General features: G+C 37.4%; 1 protein-coding gene across 5 annotated transcripts in view; it reads right to left on the reverse strand.

The window, feature by feature from the left end:
• Positions 1-14,405, reverse strand: part of FILIP1 (filamin A interacting protein 1) — a 203,384-nt gene that overhangs the window by 164,922 nt on the left and 24,057 nt on the right. Inside the window, exon 2 of one of the 5 annotated variants that reach the window (XM_073905233.1) lies at positions 2,036-2,147. The exons of the other annotated variants lie outside the window; for them this stretch is intronic. The gene's annotated coding sequence lies outside the window, so the exon portion shown is untranslated. The remainder of the gene's footprint in view (positions 1-2,035; positions 2,148-14,405) is intronic. 5 annotated transcript variants of the gene reach the window in all.

Below are 14,405 nucleotides of genomic sequence, written 5' to 3' on the forward strand. Positions count from 1 at the left end.
AGCACATTCCAAATCTCAAAGTCTCTTAACCATATTTTTACCTTTCCTTTCTCATTATATCTTTAATATTTTTCCACCTTTCTAATTAAAGTCTATACTCTAGAGGGAAGACTGTGGGAGCAGTAGAGCATATGCCTTTTCAGTCGGTAGAGTGTGGATATGAAATCAGGTCTACTTTCAAACTGATTCAACTGGAGAAGATGATGTGTGTTTTTTTAACTTTATAGAAAATCCTGAGGAAGGATGATATCTGCATTTGCTTTGTTATCCCCACCGTGCCTATTTATGATACCAGAGCACTGTAGGTCCTTAAAAATATATGTCAAATAAATGAATAATGAAAACAAAATCCAAATGAAAATGATGAAATAGCCAATGGAATTTTAAGAAAAAGAAACTTCTTTATCAGCAGTGGAGAAGTGATAAGAAAAAATTGATTTTTAAAATTAAAATGGGGCACCTGGGTGGCTCAGTTGGTTAAGCGACTGCCTTCGGCTCAGGTCATGATCCTGGAGTCCCAGGATCGAGTCCCACATCGGGCTCCCTGCTCAGCAGGGAGTCTGCTTCTCCCTCTGACCTTCTTCCCTCTCGTGCTCTCTCTCTACCTCATTCTCTCTCTCAAATAAATAAATAAAATCTTTAAAAAAAAATAAAAAAATAATAAAATTAAAATGGAAGCACTGAGTTCATTATATTACATTTAAAGGAAAATAATGGAGCCTCTCTCAAAAGCCATTTCCATTTATAATAAACAAAAGCCAAATATATAAGTAGAACTTGAATCGTCAGTGCTTTCCCTGACTTAATACAACAGTTTCTTGGAGAAATTTTAATCACCACTAGGGCCTCCAAATATGATTATTAATTTTGGAATTCATTTTGAAAAGATCTTAATAAGGACAAGCAAAGGATTTATGGGCCTTTAACTTCCTTTATATAAGTGAAGAATTCAGAAATTGAAGAGCTTGAAGACTGCTGTGCAGAGCAGGGCCCCCAGAAGCTTTCCCAGTGACTGTACGAAATTTCCCAGTCTTTTACCCCTCTAAAGGTGTTCAGCTCTTTTGGGGTCACTTAACATGCTTCCATTTGCTATCTCTAAAGGTACTTTATACCCTCTTGCTTTCACTCCCTTACCTTAGGAATGTAAACTTTGATTATAAAGATAGGAAAATATTGGAATAGTTGTAGACAAAAGAAAAATAAATATACAACATAAGACTGAACTTGGCAATGTGCTATTTCTTCCAATCTCTGTTTTGGAGTCCTAGAGGAGTACCTGCATGTGCACAGATATGATTGGTGACAACTCTGTCATGTTTCTGAGTTTACTGCAAGATCAGGTGAATGGTGGGTCAATTTTCCAGGTTCAGCACCGGCCAACCAGCCCAAACCCCAAGCCTGCCTGAAATATATTTCTGCAATCACTATATTTATAACAATACTGGTTTGTATTTAAGATTGCATAATGCTACATAGCCAGTAAAAAAAAAAAAAAAAAAAAAAAAAAAACCATCTTGGAGAATATATCTGTTCTTCTAAGTTTATTAAAATACTAAGAGCTATTCCTATCTTTTTAAAAACAACAGTATGCTCTTAAAAGATTTTCTTACCAACTTGATTACTTAGTAAAGAATTTCATCTGATTTATTTACTGAGCATTTGGAATAACTAAGCATATTTACATTTACATCTAGGTTTTATCTCAAAAAATATTTATTGTCGAAATACTACAGGCGCTGCAAGGAAGCTTACCAATTTGGTACTAGAAGAATTGCTTGGATTAGTAGTTAATTTTAGTAAAGTGTTTTTTTCCCACTAAACCCAAAACAAAATTATTTTTTTTGGCAAAATATATTTCTGACTAAGTATTTGACCATGATAACAACTAAATCTTACATGATCTCTGTATTTGTCAAAATTTGGAGAAATGTCTTATCATTTCTACAGTCAACAGAAAAATGAGCACCCTGGACTTGGTGAAAGGTAAAAATTGCTTCTGAAAAAAACCAAATATGTTATAATTAACCAAACTTACCAAGTGAGAGAAAAATCCAGATGGTTGTTATGGTAACTTTCAAGTGCTGACATATATATTCTGCAATTGTTGAGGGACACTTGACCACAATTTTGTTCACAAAATGAAAAAACTGTGGAGGAGAAAAGAACGCCTCAAAATAGGACAGTTCAAGTAGAGCATTAACCATGTTAACACCATTTACGTGAAATAAGCTCACCTTCTTACTGAGAGAATAGATATTTCTTACATTTGTTTCATGAGAATATTAAGGCAAATGACTAACAAATATAAAACACTAGAAAAGTTGATAGATGTTTTTAAATTCCTTTTCTGTACTTTCTAGAGGTAAGCTTGGTAGGAATCTGTCATATTCTAAAATACTCAATTCTTAACCATTTGTAGCAAAAGCAGTTGAATTGAATCCCATATTTATTGACTATTCACTCCACATAGTTTAGCCATATGTCAGGATTGTTAGGAACACAAAGGAGGTATATCTCTACCTTCAAGAGCCTCCAATGAGATGGGAATACAAAACAGTAAATTAAAAAATGAGCAAACAAACAAAAAGGTATAAAACAAAGTGCTAAATGGAAAATAATTACTTGCTAAAAGGTATAGCCCAAACAATAAGTGCTAAACGTTTTTACATTTACATCTAGGTTTTATCTCAAAAAATATTTATTGTTGAAATACTACAGGTGCTGCAAGGAAGCTTACCAATTTGGTACTAGAAAAATTGCTTGGATTTGTAGTAGGAACAAAGCGAACAATGGAATTAGAAAGTCCCATTTACTATGGAGGAAAGTGTGAGGTACCTGCTTTTGTTTAAAGAGGTATAAACACCAAAAACACATCTTGTTCTGGAACCTTAAGTCAAGCAAGTCTCATGTGCTGCCAAGGGCCCACTGGAAACTAAGTTAGAACTATGCATATTTAGTATTTAAAGAAAATACCACTGTTAGAATGTGGTAGAATATTCTGGTAGGATTTAAAAGAAGATGGAACTCAATTAGAAGAAAAGGAATTGCCTAAAGTATTCTGTTTCTGTTTCAGGAGGATTTGAATACCAACAGAGCTCAGACCAGTAAAAGAAATGTGCTACCCCAGGAATTCTCAACCAGGGACAATTTCACCCCTCGGGAATATTTGGCAATGTCTTAATACATTTTTGGTTGTTACAGCTTAGAGCAGGAAGGGCTACTGGTATCTAGTGGATGGAGGCTAATGATACATAAAGGTAAACATCCTACAACATACAAGACAGGTCCCCACAACCAAGAATTATCCAGCACAAAATGTCAGTTATGTTGCAGTTGAGAAACCCTGAGTCAGACCACCAAAGGCAGTAAATGGTGACACTCTCTACCACAACTCATGCAGCAAAACAGGCTAAATAAAGGTCAAAAATGATGTTAAAGTCACAGAGGATGGAATCATAGCAAAATCTAAATTTAGATTATAGACTTCTTGTGTCAATAAAGTTATAATTCTGGTATCAGAGAAGACATTTTGCGGCATTAAAAACAAATGCTTCACCAAAGCTGCATAACCTAAACCTAATCATGAGGCAACATGAGACAGAACCAAAATGAGGAGGCATTCTACAAAATAAATGGCCTGTAATCTTCAAAAGTGTCAAGGAAGAACTAGGGGAATGTTCCAGGATTAAATAAACTAAAGAGATACAACTAAATGCCACATATAATTCAGAAGTAAATCCTTTTGCTATAGAAGACATTGCTGGGACAACTGGGAAACTTGAACATGTCCTGAGCATTAGATGGTAGTAAGGTATCAGTGTTAATCACCTAATCTTGATGTTTGTGTCATAGTTATGTAGGAGAATAGCCTTGTTTGTGACAATGCACACTAAAGAATTGGGGGTGATAGGACATCAGGTTTAAAACTTACTCTCCAATGGTTCAGGGGAAAAAAATACTTCCTACTTTTCTGTAAGTACTTGATTGTATCAAATTTTTAAAAAAATAAACAAAACAAATATATTATGAAGAAAGCTAAATGTCTCTGCATTTGCTAGCCAAGAAATGTTTTATTTAAAAATATAGCAACATTATGCGCACCTTGGTGACTCAGTCTGTTAAGCATCTGACTCTGGATTTAGGCTCAGGTCATGATCTCAGGGTCGTGAGACTGAGCCCCACGTCAGGCTCCACACTCAACAGAGAGCCTGCTTGAGATTCTCTCTCTCTCCCTCTGCCCCTCCCCACTCCCGTGCACACACTCTCTCTCAAATAAATAAATAAATAAATAAATAAATCTCTTATTTTTTAGTGAAAAAATAAAAATATGGCAACATCATAGTTTTATTTGGAACAATACATAGTAATCCCAACTAAATCTATACGATAACCTTTTAAATCTTTTATTGAAGAAGGTAGGCTATACATACATACATATATACAATTTTGGCATCATGACCTCCAGAGAATACCTTACTGAATTTTGAATTTAAATGAAATATTCCTTATCTATTTGGCCATATGAACTAATCCATTAAGCCATTTTAAAATGACCAACGTTGGGCTCCTGAGTGGCTCAGGTCATGATCCCAGAGTCCTGGGATTGAGCGCCACATCGGGCTCCCTGCTCCATGGGGAGCCTGCTTCTCCCTCTGCCTCTGCCTCTGCTTCCCTCTCTCTCTGTTGCTCATGAATAAATAAATAAAAGTTTTAAAAAAAGGTTTAAAATGACCAACTTTTTCTTATTCAATATGATATTATTTTTAATTTGCCTTTCAGTTTAATCAGGCTGTTAAGTAGAAAAATACATAGACAATTGCTTCTGTAGTTCGGTCCAGATCATACACAGCATAGGAGGTTATATGTAGCCTTTAGTTTGGTTTGAATCAAATTAAACAAATGAATCAACCATTCTTAGTGAGGACACCAAGTTGGGTTTAAAAAAAGTAATTTCACACCATCATTATATAGAATCTTTTCAAGAATATTTTAGAAAATTGTATTCATTCCATTCCACATACATATTTTAAACCTACAATTTATAATGCTCCTTTAAATACAGCACTTAGGAAAATTTTTTGAATTTAGCTGAGGTTTTTATGTAACCAAGATTCTGACCTTTTCTGAGTATATTAGACACCCCTTATAATCATGGTACTCACACCATGTTCTTCGAATCTCTTAATGTAGTAAACATTATTCCTCCTTAAAGTGGAAAATTCCAGAATAGAAAAACAAATATAAAAAACTGAGAAGAGGGGCACCTGGCTGGCTCAATCTGTGGAATATGTGACTCCTGATCTCAGGGTCATGAGTTCAAGCCCCATTTTGGGTATGGGGCCTATTTAAAAAAAAAAAAAAAACTGAGAAGATTTAGTCAAGTCAGACCATCCTCCAGTTCCCAAGCATCTGCTCTGACCCCCATACTGAGTGGTAATTTGTACTTCAAATTCTGCTCTGTTGTACAACAATCTAGAAGAAATGGCAGGTCCATCCCTCAAGGTGTATATTTCTCAGAGAATAATTCATTCGGTTTCCCAGTGCATATGAAAGTTACATTTACACTATACTATAGTCTATTAAGTATACAACAGCATTATGTCTAAAAAATGTCCATATCTTAATTTAAAATATTTTGTTGCTACAAAAATGCTAACCATCATCTGAGCTCTTAGCAAGTCATTATTCCTGATCCCAGATCACCGTAACAAATATACTAAAAATGAAAAAGTTTGAAATATTGTGAGAATTACCAAATGTGACATAAAGACATGAAGTGAGCGGATGCTGTTGGGAAAAAATGGCGGCAATAGACTTAACACAGGGTTACCACAAACCTTCAATTTGTAAAAAAAAAAAAAAAAAGCAGTATCTGTGAAAAGCAATAAAGTGAGCAAAACGAAGTGCAATAAACGTATGCCTGTAATGTTTGGTCTTACTCCTCTTTATCTGTGGGTCTGAGAGAAGTAAAGGGAACTCTTTCACTTAAGCCCAGTATATGAAAAAGAATGCCTGGAAGGACAACCAAAGTGATAAGCACCACTGCTCATCTCAGTGCATCTTGCACGACCAAACAGCAGAAGATGATCTCAATAATCAGCTTGGTTTAAAATGGTTAGTGCCTGCCTTCACTCTATCTAACATTTCAGGAGTGACTTCCTCCAAAAGAGGACTTCCCAGAAGAAAGAACAAGAATGCCCTCACACAAGGTCTTGGGTGAGATTTCACTCACATCACTGCTCCCTACACATTCACAAAATGTCCCTGCTTTCAGACCAGTGGGAAGAAGCTGGGCATCACCCAGAAGCTGGGTACATGAGGATGTACCACCCTCACAAGACCCCTCAGAGGACTCATGCACACCACATACCACTCTGTAACAGCCTCCGTCCGTCTCCTGGAATGACAGACAGAATTGATGAGTAGTAAGTTGCTGATGTTCTGAAAAACCCAATGTGTGGAGTGTGCCAGAGGCGGGATGAGACAGAGAAATCCTGAGCTCTTATACAACAGTTATCTTGGGAAATAACCCAAGATGGCTCATGTTCTAAATTCTAGGAAGATATGCTGCGCAATACTGGTAGTGCCTCGTCTGTGAATTCATATACCTGAATTAATAAGCTACATGACCTTGAGAAAGTCAAACTTTCTGGGTCTCAGCTTCCCTACCTCTCACAAAGGAGGGATCAAAGGCAAGGAATTCCTTGCTCCCTTCCCCCATTTCATCCACCTGCTACTTGGTCCCTCACCCTCATGATCCAGTCATATTTGTGTCAATTTTGTTTACCTGTTTAGGTTTTGATAATAACATTACTCAGGAAATACATTGCCATCAAGATGTACTTGGCAGCTCAATGATAGGCAAAATGGACTATGGAGCCTTGTTTCTAAAAACTCTTAATGGAGCAAGGTCTCTCCTAGGAAATCCTATCAAGCTACTGAGGAAGAAATATGTGCATTTTTTTTTTTAATAAGGGCCTCTAGGTCTGCCAAACTTTTAGAAGTCAACAGACAATATTTGAGAACAATAGGAGGAAGAGAAACAATGTATTCTCAAAATGCATTACATGTGTTTTGACTCTTCTATTTTTCAAAATGGAAGTGACCTTATTTTTCTTCTGATTATAAGGATTTTTACCACATATTGTCTAAGTGATTTTCAGGAAGCTTGCCCTCGTTGATTTTCCCATCAGCAGCATATAGCTAGCATCCATTTCCTCACATCCTCACCATATTGGGTATTGGATTCCTTAGAATCTTGGTTGGTTGAAATAATACTACCTTCCTTTAATTTGAATTTGTAATTATCAGTGAGGTTAAATAGCTTTTCACATATTATAAATTGTTTATCTATGTCATTTGCTCCCTTTTCTGTTGTTGTATCTCTTTTGTTCATTTAAAAGAGCTCTTTATATTAAGAATATTTGTCCTTGGCTACTTTTGTCAAAAGTATTTTTGTCTAGCTTGCTGTTTGTATTTGGCTCATGAGATAAGTATTTTCTGTGTAAAAGTTTTCAGTTTTTATAGAGTCAAATATTTTAGTCTTGTTTTACTGCTTTTTTGTCTTGTTTAAGAAAATCTTCCCCCACCCTATCTATCTATCTATCTATCTATCTATCTATCTATCTATCTATCTATCTATCTACCTACCTACCTACCTATCTATATATCTATCTTTCTATATTCAAGTATTTCGGTTTCATTTTTTTACACTTACATTTTTGGTGCATCTAGTATGTATTTTGGTAAAAGTATGATGTAGAGATTTCATTTCTTTTTTTCCCCAGTTATTTCAACCTGCATTGAAACATCCATATTTTTTCTTCTGATTTGAAATGCCTCTCCTTCCCAACCCTAACTTCTTATATGTAGGTGTCTATTTTTCTGGTTTTTCTATTATTTTCCCTTGATCTCCTCATCGGTTATGAACTGATTCTGACACCACCACCAAAGTGTTTTAATGAGTGTGGTTTCAAAATTTATTTTAATATGTGGTAAGGCAATCCTCCTAACTTGCACTTCAAAAAATTCCTGGCTATTCACTTGGGTTTCTTGCTCCAGCAGCAGTTAGGCACTTGAAATGAAGTGTTGAATATATATATTTTTCAAAGTATACAAGCTTGTGAAAGTCCTAAAGCAAATAATTTTATAAGAAGTAGTCATCCTCCCCCCTTTTAGACACATTAAGAGTGGTCACTGTTCTGAAAGAATACTCCGAGTGTGGATGGTGGTGAGGTAAAGAATTTTCTAGCCCACAAGATTCATATTTGGCTGGCTCATTGTGGCCACTACAGATTTAAGTATGATGAAAATATATGTATATAGTGCATTCTCTTCATCGCATTATTCTTTAAAAAAAACATTAAAATTATCGTGTAAGTAGAAAGAATGTAATTTACGAGTTGCCCACCATTTGTGAAGCTATGTGGACTTGTTGCGACAAATCAGATATCCAAAACTTTTAATCACATTCGTTTCTGCTGCATTCCCTTAGACCTTGTTTGTCAGACCCTCTCTCATGTTCAGCCTCAACAGTCCCTCTTTCCCACAGCAAGGGTCATTTCATCCCACCTGTAATCACTAAACCAATCACTGACTACCCAAAACCGGGAGGGTGCTCCCACAACGCCATTTACTCACTAGTCACATGGCATGGAAATCGCCATTGTTTTTATCTGTAGCACCTATTAGAGAGTAGAGATAATATAATATTCGCTATTGTATCCCAATCCCTAGCTCAGTGCCTGACATAAATGAATCTAAATAAATCTTTAGTGAATGGGTAAGCTCTGTATACTAAATGTGAAGCAGGAGGGACACAAAATCCTCCAGCGCAGTACCCTCAGCGTTAGCATATCTTCGTTGTTCCGACATTGCGTTATAACTCTGGCACCTCACTCCGAGTCTCTAGGACTACTCCAGAATTATCCCGTCCCTGAATTCCACCCCCGTGCTCTCCTCCCTGGTCCTGCTGACAGGCTTGCTAGAAGGCTGGCTCTCGGCCTGTCAGACACAGCCATGCTCTACCTGCCTGCCAGGACACCCCATAACCTTAGGTTGGATCTCCGGATGCCCACCGCTAACTTGGACCACTCTTTATCATCTAATCCCTTACCATTTGGATCCCGTGTTCTACCTGCTCCCAGTTCAGCACCTCCAGTCCCTCTTCCAGCTTCATACATGGACTTTGCCTAATTGAGCCCAAAACATGTTTTTCAAGGTTAAGCAGACTGAGTGGATCTCACTCTATAATCAGTTCCTTTCATACAGCCCAAATCCTCTTAAATTCTCACACAATACTAGTGTTAGTACTGTAGAAGTCCAACTCCTAGGAAAGTGTTTGGGAACAGAAATTAAAGTAATCCAGACATAAATCAAGTTGTAGAATTTTAACTATGCATTCATACTATGTGGGAAAACAAGAGTTCTGTTTTTTCCTCTGATCCCTCTCTCTCTCTCTCAAAAGGACAAAATTCTTCACTTTCCGAGAAACCACAAGTCACTTTCATCTGGTTTTCTCCCTTGTCCTCTCTTCTGTTTGAGCTCAGCATTTCACGTGTTCATTTTGGTGAGATTCCATTGCAATACATCACCAGGAACACATGTGTTCCACTGGGACTTTATTCCCTGGAAGATGTGAATGGTGATGTAAATAACAGCATCATTGGAATTTGGGGGAAGTGATGCAGGGAAGAAAGCTATGGTGAAATGAAGACAAAATCAAGCAACTATAATCAATATTTCTTTTTGGGGTAATGTAGGTAGTATTGATGCTGATAGGGAACTTCAAGGGTATTCATCAGCTGGGGCTGTCAGCAGACACATTTATTAAATAGCAGCTGTTGTTTTACCACTTGTTGGGGAGTGGAGTAATCCTAACTCCAGAATAGATTTCTGAGGATGAGGACATGTCCAGCTAGTAAACCACAATAAGTAGCCTGGCTATGTTTTTTTCATGAGTTTTGCAGTACATGAGTGAAAAGATGAGGGACAAATATTTGCAATTAGACTTGTGTCAATAGTTGTCTTATACCACTATATTTATTTGTCTTTTTTAAGTGATCACTATGCCCAGTATGGGCCTCGAACTCACAACCCCTAGATCAAGAACCACATGCTCTACCAACTGAGCCAGTTGGGTGCCCCGTTATACCACTATACTTAAAGTAAGAGTTTTAGTCTGTTATTGGAAAGACATCTATATCATGCTACTCATAGCTGGAGTCCAGCTTCCACTCATGGTTATTCTCTGATACTCTAATGGACATTGTAAATGTTTGTTGATTTTTAATTTGTGTTGTTATAAAAGCATATGTGACCGATAAGGTTAAAAAAGAATACTGAAAAGCAGAGAGATAATCACCCATGGTTACTGATTGTTATTCGCATGTTTACAAAAATGTTCAATCCAATCAATGGAAACTTGTCAGTAATGTTTTCTTTCTCAATTCCAAGACATTTATTTTTTTCAATTCCACATTTAATGGATTCAATTTAGCAGACACTTATAGAGCACTTATTTTGTGCAATGTGGTTCTAAAAATCAACCCTTCATATCTGAATCTATTTATCATGTTAATTTTTAAAATTTATACATAAATATTAATCAGGATAATTATAATCTCTCACTTTTTGTTTAGCTTCTAATGCTTAGAATAATCTGTGTTACAGGACTTGCCATTGGTGATTTCCATCTTGGTAAGGTATGATTTAACCAGACAATGCATATAGATTTTCCCCTAGGTGTAAAAATCCTTCTGTAGAATTTCAAACTTACAGAATCCATCAGAAAACTAATTCTATACATGCTGTCAAAAAGTGTAGACTTTAAAAGGTCTGCATGGTACTTAACTCACTGACCACGGGACCATTGAGTTCCACGGGGCAGACTAGCTTGTTTCCACTGCACCTGCTGCTATAGAAGAAGTAAAGTAATTAATCCCTTCCTGTTGTTGCTGATATCATGAGAAGTTAAGGGGTGGTATGTAAGTCCAGATAGGGGAATCCCAGGGAAAATAGTGACCCCAGCCAAAGTCACAGGACTAGCGGAAAAGTCAAATGTCTGAACAGGAGACTAGAGTTTGTGGTTAGAATTTCCACCGGAAAAAAAAAAAATTTATGTGCCCGAAAGTAAGGCAGAAGATATTATATCAGTCCACAAGGGAAAGGAAAGACAGTATATAGAAACAAATCCACTGAGGAAATGGAGCACCTTGGAACAGTGTCTAACAGAACAGGTTGCTTCCACTTTGACTCACTTATTGGGAAAATAGAGAAAGCAAGGACCCAATCTTTAGTCAAGCAGAAAGCTCACTTAGTTATCAGAGCACCAAGGCCAGCTGCCACAAGACCACTGATGCTGACACAAGGAAGCAGCTACCATTCAACACATTATATTCTCAGAGTTAGCTCCAGAACAGCAAAGCAATGAAGAGATTAAGAGTACAAACTGAGGAGTCCAATTGCCTGACTCAAATCCCAGATCTGCCACCTGCTTTTTGGAGAGCCTTGGGCAATTCCCTCAGCCTTTTTGTCTATAAAATGTAGAGTATATGAATATATGCCTCATGAGGTTGCTAGTGCCTAATACATAGAAAGCACTCATTACGTATTAGCTACTTTATTGTTTTTATGATCATGTGATAAAAAGGGTAATAGACTGGAATTTGTAACTTCTGCCAAGTGATTTCTCTTTTCTTCATCTTAGTACTAATCTTCTTTTAAGTGATGAGGTTGTACTAGATAACTGGTTTGCAACCCTGGATGCACATTAAAATCACATAAAAGCTTCCAAAAACCTAGTGAGGTCAACTTGAATCAGAGCCTCTGTGGCATAGCCCCAGGCATTTGAATTTTTAGAACATCCCTGCTGATCCTGATGCACAGGGAGTGTTGAGAACCTCAAGACTAGATGGTCTGATAATTCCAAGTGAGCTCAGAGTTCAGTTTCCTGCTGGGTACGGGTGGCTCCAAGACCAAAGCTGTATAATCATCAACAATGTGAGACTCGGAGTCCCCATTCCTGCTTGAAATCAGACCAGGTACAGAAGTACAAAGAAAACCAGGAGCTCTGACAGAAAACTCTTGCATTAATATGATAAATTGTTAATATCTTTCACTTAAGAGGCCATATCAGTTTTGTTGCCAAGAGAGATTTAGAACAACTGAATGAGAAAAAAGAAGAAGAAAAAAAAAACCTTCCAGAAGCCAACAGTCCTTTGTCTCCAATGGATATAACACCAATCCTTTCCCTCCTTTGATACTGTTGCACCCTTTTACATAAAGATAAGAAATGACATAAGGGAAGTTCTGAGTTTATTTGTTAGAAGGAAATCAGGGGAGACCATGTAAATGAAACAGAGGGACTTGATGCAATATAATATATCACTACCTTTATTTTGAATTAAATAAACCTATGACACAGAGCAAAGAGTATATTTGCTTCAAGATGTTTAGCATGTCAGGTAAGCAGTGGTATAAGTCCTGTGTATTGACCAGTAATGAGCGTTGATGTGTATGTTGGGGGGGGTTGGTGGCAAGGTGTGCTAATATATTTTTTACAAGATACTGTTTTCAATTCATAGAATAAAGTTTTTCAGAGGGTGGAGATTCCTTCTGTTATGTGCTCACTTCACATGAAACATTCAAGTTCCTAGAATATTCAATCCCATCACCTTGGATATTTGATACATAGAGTATTTATGGACACAGGCATAAGAAAAAGCAAAGCAATATCTGCTCCATCAAAATTTTATTAGAACTGCTCTCCTTTTACTTCAGATAATCCAAAAGTTAAATGCCATACATGTAAATAGAAACTCAAAAATTTTAATTATATCCAAATGATCAGACATTTAGCATCATTAGTAGTCATTCTTGGTTAATAAAGATAAAGGAATTAAATAAAATATCCAATAAAATAGTTCACGCTATTGATCTCAGTAACAAACCACTGTCTGAAAGTATCAGGTAGTTTTCCTTAAACTATAGCAAGCTCTCTGTTTTTTTTCTGAAGGAACAACATGCTACCAGGTTGACAACTCACTACCTAAGTAGCAAAGTTTTGGGGGGCCTATGAGAGCTCTTACATGGAATGAGACCTTCTATTCCCTTCTTCACTGCCTCCTCCAACCAATGTACATGCACCACCAAAGACTTCTTCAGGGAACACTGCTACCAACACCTGAATAAGTATTTTGTAGGACTCCCTCTTGAACCCACTTAACAAACTGAATGCTAATGACCAAGGCAGAGATCTGCAGAGCATTTTGAATGTTACAACAGAAGGTGGGGTTCTGAGTTGTCAACAGAGGCAACACAAGGAGACCAAAACTCCGATGGTTTTAAAGGATCTGGCTACAAGAGCAGCCATAATAACTCACAAAAGCAAATGTTCCATGCCACCCTCTCCCAGGGAATCAACTCAGCAATGTAGAAACCAAGAACCATGGGCACTGGGCAGCTCAGTCAGTTAAGCGTCTGACTCTTGACTTGAGCTCAGGTCATAATCTCAGGGTTGTGAGATTGAGCCTGGTATTGGGCTCTGTGCTGGACGTGGAGGCTGCTTAAGATTCTCCTTCTCTCTCTCTCCCTCTCACCCCCAAAAAAGAACCACACTGCCCCATCAATAACTGTGGAAGTTATTATATAGCTTCTGCGTTCCATTACCCTGGCTTTGCTCTTCCTGGGTTGCCCAACTCCAGGGGCCACTGAAGCTTCTGTTTCTACTCTGGGATCTGGGAGAAAAGTCTGAGCCCCTGCAGTGTCACATCCTACGACTTTCACTAAAACATCTCACAGGCACCTCGGTACAGGTCTTCCTTGAACAACTGCCTACATTACAAGAAAGTGGTTGAAAATATGAGCTGGCTAATGTCAAACTGCCTGTGTTTTAATGTCCAACCTACCAGTGGGCATGTTACTTACCATCTACCAACCTCATTTTTCTAATCCATAAAACAGAGATAAAACTAGTGCCTCATAGGGTTGTTATGAGAAGTAAATAAAATCATCCAGGTGAAATGCTTGGCACAATGCCTGGCACAGAATAATCTCCAGTATATGCTATCTAGTATTATCATCATCTATAGATATGAAATAATTATATATAACTATATAATACATATTATATAGATGACACATATTATTTGTAGTTATTACCATTATATTATGTATTATATCATCATATAAGAATTGGGATTCAGGGGGCGCCTGGGGGGCTCAGTTGTTAAGCGTCTGCCTTCAGCTCAGGTCGTGATCCGGGGGTTCTAGGATCAAGCCCTGCATCAGGCTCCCTGCTCTGCAGGAAGCCTGCTTCTCCCTCTCCCACTCTCCCTGCTTGTGTTCCCTCTCTCTCTGTCAAATTAAAAAAAAAAAAAAAAAAGAATTGGGATTCAGATGCACAG

This window comes from Callorhinus ursinus, unplaced genomic scaffold, assembly GCF_003265705.2.
Source record: "Callorhinus ursinus isolate GAN/ISIS: 27379988/994484 unplaced genomic scaffold, GSC_fseal_2.0 scaffold22, whole genome shotgun sequence".
Lineage (NCBI taxonomy): Eukaryota > Metazoa > Chordata > Mammalia > Carnivora > Otariidae > Callorhinus > Callorhinus ursinus.